Genomic DNA, 15,019 nt, shown 5'->3' on the forward strand with positions numbered 1-15,019 from the left:
GTACTTGCTTCCAGAGCGATGCGCATGACAAAACACGTTCCTTTCTTCTCGTCGGCAAGAGACAAGCCTGTGATTCGCAGCAAAGGCGAGGGAAACAAAATGCATCTCGACTCGCTCTTTTACACGCACCACTGGTGCAGTGTCATTTGTGTATACAGGCTAGAGCACATGTCTTTTGAAAACCAGGCGCGCGCTGCCACGCTATTAGAAGGAGCTCGATCTCCCAGTTGTAATTACAGTCTTTTGATTGGAGCTTTGACGGGAAAGGGGGATTATTAATACAACATAAATGGTTTCAGTGTGTCGGTCTGAAAAGAGACGGAAATGAGAATTACGAGAAATCGTGAGGAGGCGTTTTAGGCACACAACAACAGCCACTGTATTTGCAAAAAAAAAAAAGCGTCTGCATACAAATCGAGTCAAGCTCGATAGGATACCAGAAGGACTGTACACCTTCCGGGTACTTCCAATTGGACTTGTTTGAGGCTGACATAGGGGGCTCCCTGACTGCTATGCTATTTGTCACAACCAGACGAATATCCCCCATGTACTGAGATGAACAAATGACTTGACAGAAAGGTTCTTACTCCTGTTTAACCCTAGCCATCCTTGAGTGATGCGCTGTAACAGCCGGGAGATGCAAACTCATTCCCCCCTCTCCTCCTTTCCCTAGCCCCCGCTCTCCCAGAGGCCCATGTTTCCATGCTTGCACTACACACAATTACTTGCATCCATCAATTATCTGCCAACTCCCATTGGTCGTTCCCTCCTTTTCGGTATAACAACACCCCCTTTCCCTCACTCGCTCAACCCCCCTTCCCCAAAGTTCCCCCATTGCCATTCCGTTTCCCCTACCAGATGTCCGCCAGGAGAACGGCAACAAAAGAGGGGCTTTTGAATGCGCCCGGACCTACCCATCTTGCCCTGGGCTTTCTGTTTGGACACAAAAGCCAGAGGATTAACAGCTTTTCGCACATGAAGACCCCCATCTCCCTCGCTCTCGCTCTTTTCCCCTCCCCTACCACTTCTCCCCTTGGGGCTTTTTTAGCTTCTAAAGACTCAACGCCCAACCCCCCACCCCTCCCCCCCCCGTACACACCCCCTTTAACCCCTATCTTTACCACCCCTCCTCCAGCTTGGGCAGGCTGTTACTACTACCTGACCCAATCTTCCACTACTGTTGCCAGTTTCTGTCTAAGTATAGCAGTAGCCCCACTCCCAAGCCTGAAGCGCTATTGGCATCACACTGTTCGAAAGAATTCTAGAATGGGGCTCTCTGGGGCATGTAAACACAGCAACATTCCCACTTTCTATAGCACTGAAATGCTAAAGCCGAGGGAAAACAAAGATTTACTATGTTTGGTATGCATTTCGAATGTCACATGTTGGCATTCTAGCAAATCTCGTACATTGCTAATAGAAATGTTAAACGTAATGTGTAATTCAAGTGCCACGTCGTGCATTAACAGAGCGTGTGCTTTTTGTTTGTGACTGAGGAGAAAGTCTGTGACACTTGTCATCTTAGCAACATTCATTCGTCTTAGCAACATTCATTTTGCTCTGCGAAATGCGTGAAAGACGGAAAACAAAGGTGTGTTTATGTACAGTCGTGGCCAAAAGTTTTGAGAATGACAATATTAATTTTCACAAAGTCTGCTGCCTCAGGTTTGTATGATGGCAATTTGCATATACTCCAAAATGTTATGAAGAGTGATCAGATGAATTGCAATTAGTTGCAAAGTTAATTGCAAAGTCCCTCTTTGCCATGCAAATGAACTGAATCCCCCAAAAACATTTCCACTGCATTTCATCCCTGCCACAAAAGGACCAGCTGACATCATGTCAGTGATTCTCTCGTTAACACAGGTGTGAGTGTTGACGAGGACAAGGCTGGAGATCACTCTGTCATGCTGATTGATTTCGATTAACAGACTGGAAGCTTCAAAAGGAGGGTGGTGCATGGAATCATTGTTCGTCCTCTGTCAACCATAGTTACCTGCAAGGAAACACGTGCCGTCATCATTGCTTTGCACAAAAAGGGCATCACAGGCAAGGATATTTCTGCCAGTAAGATTGCACCTAAATAAACCATTTATCGGATAATCAAGAACTTCAAGGAGAGCGGCTCAATTGTTGTGAAGAAGGCTTCAGGGCTCCCAAGAAAGTCCAGCAAGCGCCAGGACCGTCTCCTAAAGTTGATTCAGCTGCGGGATCGTGGATACCACCAATACAGAGCTTGCTGAGGAATGGCAGCAGGCAGGTGTGAGTGCATCTGCACGCACAGTGAGGCGAAGACTTTTGGAGGATGGCCTGGTGTCAAGAACGGCAGCAAAGAAGCCATTTCTCTCCAGGGAAAACATCAGGGACAGACTGATATTCTGCAAAAGGTACAGAGATTGGACTGCTGAGGACTGGGGTAAAGTCATTTTCTCTGATGAATCCCCTTTCCGATTGTTTGGGGCATCCGGAAAAAAGCTTGTCCAGAGAAGACAAGGTGAGCGCTACCATCAGTTTAGCAACAGCAAAGCATCCTGAGATCATTCATGTGTGGGGTTGCTTCTCAGCCAAGGGAGTGGGCTCACTCATAATTATGCCTAAGAACACAGCCATGAATAAAGAATGGTACCAACACATCCTCCGAGAGCAACTTCTCCCAACCATCCAGGAACAGTTTGGTGACGAACAATGCCTTTTTCAGCATGATGGAGCACCTTGCCATAAGGCAAAAGTAATAACTCAGTGGCTCTGGGAACAAAACATTGATATTTTGGGTCCATGGCCAGGAAACTCCCCAGACCTTAATCACATTGAGAACTTGTGGTCAATCCTCAATTGTCGGGAGGACAAACAAAAACCCACAAATTCTGACAAAGTCCAAGCATTGATTATGCAAGAATGGGCTGCCATCAGTCAGGATGTGGCCCAGAGGTAAATTGACAGCATGCCAGGGTGAATTTCAGAGGTCTTGAAAAATAAGGGTCAACACTGCAAATATTGACTCTTTTCATCATCTTCATGTAATTGTCAATAAAAGCCTTTGACACCTATGAAATGCTTGTAATTATACTTCAGTATTCCATAGCAATGTCTGACCAAAATCTCAAGACAATGAAGCAGCAAACTTTGTGGAAATTAATATTTGTGTCATTCTCAAAACGTTTGGCCACGACTGTATATGTGTGTCCTTCCTCCTGCATATGTCTTTTGCTCGTTCAGAAAAGTATCTCAATTTACCTTGAATTCCTTTACTTCAACATGTTGGCGTGATCAACAGCGTTGATTGAGAATGCACTGGGGGATGGGGATCCCCTTCGATACTACACCCCACCAGCACACAACTCCGACAGTCTGTCGGTGGGTCTGAGGAATACTTCCAATACTTCATGTAGGCCTACATTTACGACAACTCCTTATAAGACAAACTAAGACTTCACAAATCCCCCTGCCAATGGCTCAATGGGACACCCATCCAGTGTGGGCCCTAAGTGGAGAATAAATGGGCCAATCCCAACCTGCCAACATGACCCCCTCAGGCATATGAATGGGGTGTCATTGGCTCTCCACAACCTCCTAGGGGTCATAACTCTGGGTGGGGTGCCTTTTTCCTGACATAACCAGGTTTGTGAGGACGCCCCAAGGCGAAGGCTCCATCAATCTGGGAACACCAGCTGGTAGTCATACTTAACAAGTTGGAGAGCGGCCCAGTGACAGAATCAGAGGGGGCATGAGAGACAGAAAGATCTCAATCGCCTGGCTTATCCCAGGCGGGGTGTTAATTACAACCTCTCCATGAAACACCAGTTCACATTAACTCCATAACCATAAAGACTGAGGATTGGAACAGGAGGGGTGTGTGGGGAATAGCCGGCATAGGAGTCAAACAAGGGGGTACCCTTGCCCCCTCCCCAAAGTAAATAATGCACTATCAACACATCAACATCAAAGGAACTGGAGCAAATCATTGGGGCAAACCCCCCGTATCTGGGGACGAGGGATGTGTATGCCCTGGCAGTGTGTCTATGAAGTCCCTTTAGAGCCCCCAGATAGACAAGAGGAAGTTCTGGTGCCAAAGCAAGGTCAGAGCTTGAGCTTTATCTGTCTGTGGGCAGATTTAGGAAAAGCCAGCATGAGACAGAGAAGAGACTTGAGCCTCCCGTCCTAGCTCAGGCGTACAACCGAGTGTGATATGGATCAATCCTGTCGAGTTCGCCGCCACTATTCCTGTCTGTCTTATCTGGTCTCGGGCTCTGACCCTGCGGCACCCCCTAAAGCGAGCACTGCTTGTTTTGGGCCAACCGCGCTCAGGGGAGACTCGTGTGTAAATATCATTTTGGGAATCTCGGGGTTAGGGCAAATTCTCACCTCCAACAGGGGCCTGTTGCCGAGGCCAATCTACTGATTTGGACTCCGGTGAACACGTCTGGGCAAAGCGGTCAATAATTCCACAGCCCTAATCGCTTTTCCCCTGTGGCCACAGTGCAGGTGTGAGGTGGAAAGCTACAAGCAGTAACTGGAGCCTGGAAGATGGTCCGATTTATTTCGACCCTACTTTGGGCAGTTTGAATGGAGGCTACTCCGTCTACGATTCACCACTGAGATCTTGATGAAGGGTTAAGTCACAAACCAGTCAAAGCCCTCATTATTATTTTGTTTTGCTCCTTTGTACCCCAGTATCTCTACTTGCACATTCCTCTTCTTCACATCTACCACTCCCGTGTTTAATTGCTAAATTGAAATGATTTTGCCCATATGGCCGATGTATTGCCTCACCTCCCTAATCTTACCTCACTTGCACTCACTGTATATGTACATTTTTTTCTATTGTGTTATTGACTGTACGTTTGTTTATCCCATGTGTAACTCTGTGTTGTTGTTTGTGTCGCACTGCTTTGCTTTATCTTGGCCAGGTCGCAGTTGTAAATGAGAACTTGTTCTCAACTAGCCTACCTGGTTAAATAAAGGTTAAATAAATCAAATAAAAAATCTACAGCGCAAGTCGTGATCCACCCTTTCCATTAACTGACTACGTAAAAGGTCTCCTCCCTTAGCGACAATTGAAACCACTAATTCCGGGTATCAAAGGGAAAAGGGCTACCGTTCAAAGACACAATGCCTCCTCCATTCACCGGCAGACAAATTGCACCCAACATCAGTTGAAGTGCACCGATTTAGCACTCAGGACAAATTAAGAGGAATAAACACAATTAGTAGGCCGAGTAAAGACGGCAGGTGCTGCACACACGTCTCTCTATCCCGCTCTCTCTCTCTCGCTGATAACACAATAGAGTCCACTGGTGCAGCTGCTATTAATGCTGCCTGTCACCATAGCATCCAAAGCTGAAAAGCAACAGGGCTAATTAGAAAACATGTTACCAAAAATGTTCTTATTTCATTTCAAACGCAGTCAACATGGCACTGGGTGGTAAAGACTCACCCAATAGAAGAAGAAAACAATTAGGCCTAGTACTACATGAAATTGTTAATAATACAAAGTTTTTTTTTAACTTGGTTTGACAACGTGACATGAAGGTCCTGCAATCTAACAGTATAAAGGACCATTGCCTTGTGTGAGCTCCTAGACAGGCCTCAAAATGGGAGGCAGAAAGTCAAACAACTGAAAACTTAAATGTTGTGCCCCTCAGTGTAATTACTATTTACTCTGACAGTGGGCCTGAAGACTAGAGTCTGGAATCACCTCCTTTGATCCTTTCAAAAATGGAGAAAAAGCACCGTGCAGATAAGTGGGAAATAAGAAAACAGCTTGGAAAGTAATAATTGCAAGGAAATGAATTTCACAACCCTAGGGAGGACACCTACAAAGACCTTTTTACAAAAATCATATCCGGGGCACAATTCAATTAACTTTTTCCCTTCCAAGTGAGAAGAAGAAAAAAAAAATCCCCCAACGCTTCGGGGAAATCAAAAGTTTGTTCAATAAACAGAGTTTTCAGATTAAATGTTTTCATCACTGAGCAACTTTTATTCATTTACAGCTCCTTACGGGCTTGTCAGTCATAAATGCATTGATTTGTGGTTTATCCGAAGGCAGATACAGAGTCTGTGACATCCTTTGGTCACAGTTAACTGCCTCTGCCTGCCTGGCAGCATTCCTCTTGCCTTTTCCTCTTCTTTGTTTCCTAGCATCTGACAGTGATCAGTGGTGATAAATTGTTCAATTAAAGTGACATTAAGGATGCTGGACACAGTTGGCTCGTGCCTCTTTGTATGCAAGGTGTTGTCCAATTACTCTAAAGGATGACATGTTTTCTCCCTTCTGACAATCAACATGTGGATCTCATCATTACAAAGTGGTTTATTTATTCTATCCAACAACAAGATGTAATATTTAACTGCAAGCAGATTTCACAATTTAAAAAGCCTGGAAGAAAACAATAAATCCAATGTTTTTCTGTTGACATAGACCTCAATATATGTATTTTGTGAAGCTATTATATATATATATACACGCTGCATTAGAGGGTGGTGTAATATGTCATATATAATATGACAACAATATAGTCCAAACGTAAGTATTTCATTGTTATTTCTCTGTATCAGTCACACTGATTCATTGTCTTTCCTTATTTGGGTTTAAATTAAGTGAGAGTTTGTTCAAAAGGAACAAAATGTTTTGCCTCTGGAAAGATTTTAGAAGTGCTTAGATGCTAAATCAAGACCAATTGTGATTCAAATTCGATTCGTCCTACATAAAATAGGATAATTCAGCACTGCCTGTGGGCAACCGAACCGTGTCCAAAACTTTCCAGCACAGCATGCGTCATCAAAAGTTCACCGCGTCCTCACTGATATATTGAACTGATGTTAATAGGAGAGTGAAACAGAAGCTATGGCACAACTTCAATCTTTTTCTGAGCTATAATTTAGGAATAGGCCTAGATCTTTTATGCCCAATGATTTCATGACAATCGCCCTCAGATCACGCTTCAATGGCGGCTCCTACAATTGAGCTCATCTCAAAAGGAACACATCAACATAATAACAGTCTTGAGATAGGCCGTCCTTGGGAACGAAGTGAAAAGCGCATATCCCCTGGGCACAAGCCTTCACCAATTGCCGCGCCGTTTTTATACGGTTGTTTGCAACACGAAAACATAGTGGAGACCACATTTAACGAGATTACTGTAGACTACATACGAGTCTCTAAACCAAAAATAGTCATCAAGGAATTCAACTTCATTTGTCTAAATATATTTGCTTGGCTACATACTGCAACATTGTAGCTTTATTTACTCAACGTCTTTCTGACTGTAAGTAAAATAGAATAAAACACTAATGACTTTCTTAGTTATGGTTGAAAAATGAATTACTTAAGAAAAGAAAAAAAGTACGTTTTGCTATAATAATACAGTTATAATGTAGCTTTGTCATACTGGTGTGAAATAAGTGTTTTTTAAACTGTTTTCGTTTTGTGAAGTTGAACAAAGGCATCTGCGGAAAGCAAGTAAGGGTACGTTGAAGACTAACGTTACTGTGAGAAAACGTTTACAGCCTATGGATAGGTACTTTGAATCAAACAACTATTATTTTCGTTCTCATTTCTCTCTAAAAAAAAAACGCAAGAAAGCCAGAAAGGAAATAGTAAGACCTTACTTTAGTGGCGTGAGAAGAGTCTTTTTTTTTAACCACCCCCCTCCAAGAGGTTAGTTTATGGGGGGCAGATGAGAGATACTTGAAAATTCCTTTTCCCCTGCAAAAAAAAAAAAGCTTATGTCGCGTCCATGAAATAACGAAGTGGAGAATAATCATACATTTCAATTGGGCAAAAGCGTTGAGTCACTTTGATACGGGGAAAACCACCGCTACAATCATTCTCTTTCTTGCAAGTCTGTCTTCGGTTTTCATATCAGTCTCCTTCAGTAAGTAGATCGCCTCAATAGAACAGAAGTATATGATCCCAAATGCGAGCCGTGCGATGATTTCCATGCGTATCTGTTTGCTGCTGTGGTTTATCTCCACGTCCCAGGTTTTGGGATTTTTCCTAAATCCACCTCATTCGACTGGCGGTGGGAAGACCCGTGTCGAGTGCCCCCATAGTCGATTTACCCCCCCCGCCACACACACACACACACACAACGTACAGCCTCCTCTCTACACTCACGTGACCGCTCGCTGGTGAATGACATTACAGAGTGGAAACAGATGAGGATTTGGGGGTCGAACGTTATTTGAAACCTTCACCGTCGACCCTTTTGAGAAAAAACTGGGCCAGGAGGGAGGGAGGGTTGCGGAAGGGTAGCGGTGTATGTGTACAACGTGGACATAGTGATCTTAAATTAGCCAGTTTTCTTACATGTGTTCTCAAACAGTCAGATGTGGTATTTTACACTACGATAGATAGGCAGGACAGTAGGCTGCATTTGGACCTGATTTGCGCGCGTGCGTCTGCCCATTCCGTTCAATCTGAACAGCATAGTGTTCCGCAAAGAATAAACATGAATTATTTACGCATTCATTTGATCAAACATGTAATTAACCTACCATTGCTTGTGGTTAAATAACCGAATGTTATAAATTAAATGTAAATGTTGACAATATTGTTGTTAAACAATAGGCCTACACGATTGAAATCTGACGTAAAAATGCATAGTTCATAGGTTCATAAAATATGATACACAATAAGAAAAGTGGGTTTGCCAAGGGTTCTTTGCAGTTTATAGAAAAGGGTTCTTCCCTCTTTTAGTGATAATTCAAATGTAAGTGGCTGATTAGAATATTTTGGGGGCGTGGTTTGATCACAGCTCTTTTTCTTCAACAGTGAGTAAATGTCATTCCAGTGGATTTAACCTGTTGTGTTTATATGACATTGCATTGTGAATATGACCATGGCCGTTAATGGCATCTTGAGAAAGACTCACGTTTGGCCTTCTGTCAATTCAAATCAAATCAAATTTATTTATATAGCCCTTCTTACATCAGCTGAAATCTCAAAGTGCTGTTGTCTACATCAGTTCTCAATTTTGTCCTCAGGCAGCCACAGCCATTTCAGGGCTAGCACATTTGATTCAACTTGGCAATTAACACAATAATAACGTCTATGGAAATGAAACGATTATAATATGGTGTACCAAAATAAATAAACAAATGTATGTATGTATGGTTCTTCAAAAGGGTCTACAAAAGAACCCTCCAGATTGAAGAAGGTTATTTATAGAACCATTCTCCATAAAGGTTATATAAAGAACCATAAGAACATTTGTTCTATATAGCCACAAAAAGGGTTGTAACCATAGCAGACCCTTTATTTGTTGTTGCTATGTGGAACTTTTTATTAATGGTTCTTTGTAGAACCTTTTTATAGCACCTTAAAGCTTCATTTTGGAACCTTATAAACATGGTTCTTCATAGAACATTCCAATAAAGGTTCTATATAGCACCATAAAAGATCTGCTATGGTTACAAGCCAAAAAACACGTATTTGGCACTATATAGACTTTTTGTGTGTACCTAGGTTAGTAAAATAAGGTTAAGTGTAAATCAACACATTTTATGATTTCACTTTTAGTTTACTTTAATTGCCTATATTCCTTCCTTAAAAAACAATAGGTGACATCTTTGCACAAGTGCAAACGTCATAAATCAGTCCCATTAGCCTATTTCGAAACCAAAGATCAAAAAAGTTTACTCTCTCTGAGAGTCGGTTATTAAATGACAGCTTCCTAAAGGCTCTTTAATGGGAGAGTTTTTAAACAACAATGTTGTTTAAAGACCAAAACACAATAGTGCTGGAGCTGCACTTTTCAAATCAGCTGTTACAGATCCCGTGCCTGAATTCCAGTTAGCGTGCACACACGACTGGTTCATCCTCTACAAGTACAAGTTGGTGTCCGTTGTTTGGCCTGAGGCTCTGTTCAAACCGGTTATAATTGACATGAACACTTTCAAATCGAATTATGTCAACACTTCTGTTTATTAGCCTTGAGGCTGTTGCCATCCGCAATGGATATTGGACAAGAAAATAGAACAAGTGCAGGCGTGGCATGCCTTTTGGAGGAACAGCACTAGCAAGGCCATTTCTCCAATTTGAGGGTGTATTTGTGCCGTGAACTTTTCAAGGGGCTCAGATCGTAATGGATTAAGTCTTTCAAATATCAATATCTAGTGTACATTCTGTGACAAACGACCCATGCGAGCACCCCCCCACCACCCCCCCTTCACTACTCTTTGTTTGAAACCCAGTTTGATATGTAACACTGTAAAAGGTAAAAGAGGGCTAATCAATTTGAACACTGAATAAAACTTTGGCGTGATTTTTATGTAGATTTCTTTTCTCCTCCCCATCCTCCTTATTCGCCGCTGCCTAATTTAATCATTCCGATAAATCTTGGAGCGCTGCACACCGCTTTTCCCCTGGTGGCGTGGGGCTTAACATGGTAAATTTCACTGGGACTAGGGAAATACGGGTTAGTGCATGGAAGGATAAAGGAGCACTTACGGCTTGACATGTGCAATCCATAACAGAGTAATGAGTCGACTACACTGGGAGTTCTTATCCTCTCTCTCTCTCTCTCCCTCTCTCATTGTTTTTGTTGAAGCTTCACCAAAGCTGTGTAACTGCATGTGATGCATGCCGCTGGAGAAAGTGGAAGAGATATAATTTTGATGTGATGTGTCTCATTACTAAATCATGCACATACAGTGGGGAGAACAAGTATTTGATATACTGCCGATTTTGCAGGTTTTCCTACTTAAAAAGCATGTAGAGGTCTGTAATTTTTATCATAGGTGCACTTCAACTGTGAGAGACGGAATCTAAAACAAAACTCCAGAAAATCACATTGTATGATTTTTAAGTAATTAATTAGTATTTTATTGCATGACATAAGTATTTGATACATCAGAAAAGCAGAACTTAATATTTGGTACAGAAACCTTTGTTTGCAATTACAGAGATCATACGTTTCCTGTAGTTCTTGACCAGGTTTGCACACACTGCAGCAGGGATTTTGGCCCACTCCTCCATACAGACCGTCTCCAGATCCTTCAGGTTTCGGGGCTGTCGCTGGGCAATACGGACTTTCAGCTCCCTCCAAAGATGTTCTATTGGGTTCAGGTCTGGAGACTGGCTAGGCCACTCCAGGACCTTGAGATGCTTCTTACGGAGCCACCCTTTAGTTGCCCTGACTGTGTGTTTCGGGTCGTTGTCATGCTGGAAGACCCAGCCACGACCCATCTTCTCACGATACATGGCCCCATCCATCCTCCCCTCAATACGGTGCAGTCGTCAGTCCCCTTTGCAGAAAAGCATCCCCAAAGAATGATGCTTTCACCTCCATGCTTCCCGGTTGGGATGGTGTTCTTAGGGTTGTACTCATCCTTCTTCTTCCTCCAAACATGGCGAGTGGAGTTTAGACCAAAAAGCTCTATTTTTGTCTCATCAGACCACATGACCTTCTCCCATTCCTCCTCTGGATCATCCAGATGGTCATTGGCAAACCTCAGACGGGCCTGGACATGCGCTGGCTTGAGCAGGGGGACCTTGCGTGCTCTGCAGGATTTTAATCCATGACGGTGTAGTGTGTTACTAATGGTTTTCTTTGAGACTGTGGTCCCAGCTCTCTTCAGGTCATTGACCAGGTCCTGCCGTGTAGTTCTGGGCTGATCCCTCACCTTCCTCATAATCATTGATGCCCCACGAGGTGAGATCTTGCATGGACCCCCAGACCAAGGGTGATTAACCATCATCTTGAACTTCTTCCATTTTCTAATAATGTCGCCAACAGTTGTTGCCTTCTCACCAAGCTGCTTGCCTATTGTCCTGTAGCCCATCCCAGCCTTGTGCAGGTCTACAATTGTATCCCTGATGTCCTTACACAGCTCTCTGGTCTTGGCCATTGTGGAGAGGTTGGAGTCTGTTTGATTGAGTGTGTGGACAGGTGTCTTTTATACAGGTAACAAGTTCAAACAGGTGCAGTTAATACAGGTAATGAGTGGAGAACAGGAGGGCTTCTTAAAGAAAAACTAACAGGTCTGTGAGAGACGGAATTCTTACTGGTTGGTAGGTGATCAAATACTTATGTCATGCAATAAAATGCTAATTAATTACTTAAAAATCATACAATGTGATTTTCTGTATTTTTGTTTTAGATTCCGTCTCTCACAGTTGAAGTGTACCTATGATTAAAAAAATGACAGACCTCTACATGCTTTGTAAGTAGGAAAACCTGCAAAATCGGCAGTGTATCAAATACTTGTTCTCCCCACTGTACAAGTGATGGAACAATGCTTGAAAAGTGTTGATTGCTTGAAATATTTGGAAATCTTTGGGAAAGCATATTGATTGTAATAAAATAAAAAAATTAACTATAAGCTTGGGTTACTATACAGATCTAATAATTGTTTTACTGTATCCATTAGAAAGACCTTAGGAACCCATTTGCTGCTTTCTGTCCTAGACTATGGTGACATCATCCATAAAAAAAAAAATCAATTCCTGGATGCCATTATAAGACACGTCATTGCAGACTGTATGAGTCACTAAATTGTCTGTCACTCCCAAACAGAAGATAACTGCGTATTGGTAACAATGTTTTTTTTTTTTTAATGTACCAACTTACATTTCCCTGTATATAATAAGGATCAACTGACTTTACAATACACTATTCCTTTCGACAATGGCAGCAATTACAAATGCAAAGCGTACATCCTGACAGGAATAATGATGATATGTGTAAATATGTATGTAGATATTATAGGTACTTAGTTTTATTAGTTGTATTAGTAGTTTTTAGCAGTAGTTTTTATTAGTTGTAGGCCTATTAGTAGTTGTACATCATCTTTTTTTTATGCTGTTAATGTATGTTTTAGTTTACTATCATCATTATTATTTCATTGTGTTTTGTATTAGACAGTAGTTGCCATATTTTTCTTCTTACAAAGTATTGTTTTTTTGTTTTGTTTTTCTTCCGAGCCTGTGAAGACGATATAATCCCCAAACGATCATATTTTAACAAGTTACTTTATACAACATGGGTCAGATTGAGCCTAGTCTTGAACTAAAATGCGTTTTCAAAGGTGATTCTCTGGGAATCTGTGTTTGGGAAATTGGCATTGTATGGATTATACAGTACTATAAATATGTGGTCCCTATATGCTTTCAAGCTTAGGGGGTCAGGGTTGACATTCCAATCCAAAATAGTCACCACGTGTTACTCAAGGTCCATGGCTGAGAAGACCTGTTGCAATTATTTTTTACATGTAACCTTTATTTAACTGGGCAAGTCAGTTAAAAACAAATTCTTATTGACAATGACGGCCTACCCCGGCCAAACCCTAACACGGATGACGCTGGGCCAATTGTGCGCCACCCTATTGGACTCCCAATCACGGCCTGTTGTGATACAGCCCAGGATCACACCAGGGTCTCTAGTGACGCCTCTAGCACTGAAATGGAATGCCTTAGACCGCTGCGCCACTCGGGGGAAAGTAGCTCAGATTCTCTCCTGTTCTGTTTTCAGGTGACAACACATGTGCAGGAAAATGAAAGATGCTCTACAGTCCCCCTCCTCCTCTGTTCCTCTGTGTCACCCAGAGGGGTGGTAGCGGCAGTTGGCAACTTCAGTTACTTAGAGTTTCTCATATGGCACTATTTACTCCCCCTGTGATGGAGAGTTTGTCAGGTAGGTCTAGGAGAAGAAGAAGAAGAAGGCCCCAGGTACAAAACACATTTATTTCCAGCCAAACGTCCCCTAGGGGCTCCCTCTCCCCGACACTTAACACTCAAATATATTCTCATCTTTTTAGAGGAATTCGCACCATTTTCATCTTGGCGCATGGACACAGAGAGCTGAGGACTGTAGCTTTGTGAGGGAGCAGTACTGGGGCTGCTGCTGATAGCTCGATGGGTTTCCACATGCACACACACACACACACACACAAACACACACAGGCACGCAGTGGCGCTCAGTGCAATTCAAGATTAGGGAGGGCGCTTTTTTCGTGTGCATGAATTTGCCCTACAAAATTAAAGTTTATAATGTAGGTGCAAAGGTGATACCGTCTAGCTGATCTTGGGTGTAACCTTTTGTCCAAGCAGTTGCAGAATGTGAAAGGACAAATTCAGGTAGGTCCCTCCCCATTTCGTTGCATTGGCTTCTGTTTAAGAAACATTTAGCCACCGAATCGGTAGAATCAATACACCCCTGATCACCCACACACAGTTCACAGCTACATACAGCATCATCACTTTGCTCATTGTATAATTCCTTCTCACATCTACGAGTTCTCCGACCTCTGACCTTTTCCCTTCGCTTGTGGACTTTAGTGCACAGCATAACAGCTGTCTGTGACCAGGTGCTAAAACCTGTCCTAGCCAAACCTTCATACCATAACTGCTAAAAACAGGCCTCAAGGGGTGCACAATTTGGTTTTTGCCCTAGCACGACACAGCTGATTAAAAAAATCAACTAATTATCTATATTGAATCATTTGAATTAGCTGTGTAGTGTTAGGGAAAAATACAAAATGTTCACCCCTTGGGGTCCCAAAGACCGAGTTTGGGAAATGCTGCGCTAACCGCTACACAGCCTACATCGTTGTCACTATACATATTAACATTATATTCAACAAACTAGAACTAACATGTCAGTAAACCCACAATCCAATCAATGTGTACAATCATGCAGTACAGTGTACAACAAGCAGTTTAGCAATTACACCGGCGGGCCCCAGTGGCAATAAATGAATAAAACTGAAAGCTTACCTTGAGTTGGAAGAGTTGCAGTGTTGAGTAGCCTTAGCCAGCTAGCTAACATAGCATTCCTCTCTGTTTGAGTCAGGTTGTCGAGTAGGTTAAATTAGCCGCATTAGCTAAGTAAGTGAAAGGTAAACTAAGAAGAGAAAATCTAGATCAATTTAAGGGATTTATTGACATGGGAAACATATGTTAGCATTGCCAAAGCAAGTGAAATAGATAACAAACAAAAGTGAAATTAACAATAAAAACATTAACAGTAAACAAACCCTCAAAAATTCCAAAAGACATTTCCAATGTCATATGTGC

The 15,019-nt window shown here is 42.4% G+C and overlaps 1 protein-coding gene across 25 annotated transcripts in view; it reads right to left on the reverse strand.

The window, feature by feature from the left end:
• Window positions 1-15,019, reverse strand: part of LOC112250622 (receptor-type tyrosine-protein phosphatase S-like) — a 271,665-nt gene that overhangs the window by 200,064 nt on the left and 56,582 nt on the right. For 11 of the 25 annotated variants that reach the window (XM_042321935.1, XM_042321934.1, XM_042321931.1 and 8 more), the window contains exon 1: window positions 7,612-8,091. The exons of 1 other annotated variant lie outside the window; for it this stretch is intronic. The gene's annotated coding sequence lies outside the window, so the exon portion shown is untranslated. Of the gene's footprint in view, window positions 1-7,611; window positions 8,093-15,019 lie in introns of those variants that run through there. 13 more of the 25 variants (XM_042321947.1, XM_042321945.1, XM_042321940.1 and 10 more) reach the window with 4 other exon arrangements.

Source organism: Oncorhynchus tshawytscha, linkage group LG05 (assembly GCF_018296145.1).
Source record: "Oncorhynchus tshawytscha isolate Ot180627B linkage group LG05, Otsh_v2.0, whole genome shotgun sequence".
Taxonomy (NCBI): Eukaryota; Metazoa; Chordata; class Actinopteri; order Salmoniformes; family Salmonidae; genus Oncorhynchus; species Oncorhynchus tshawytscha.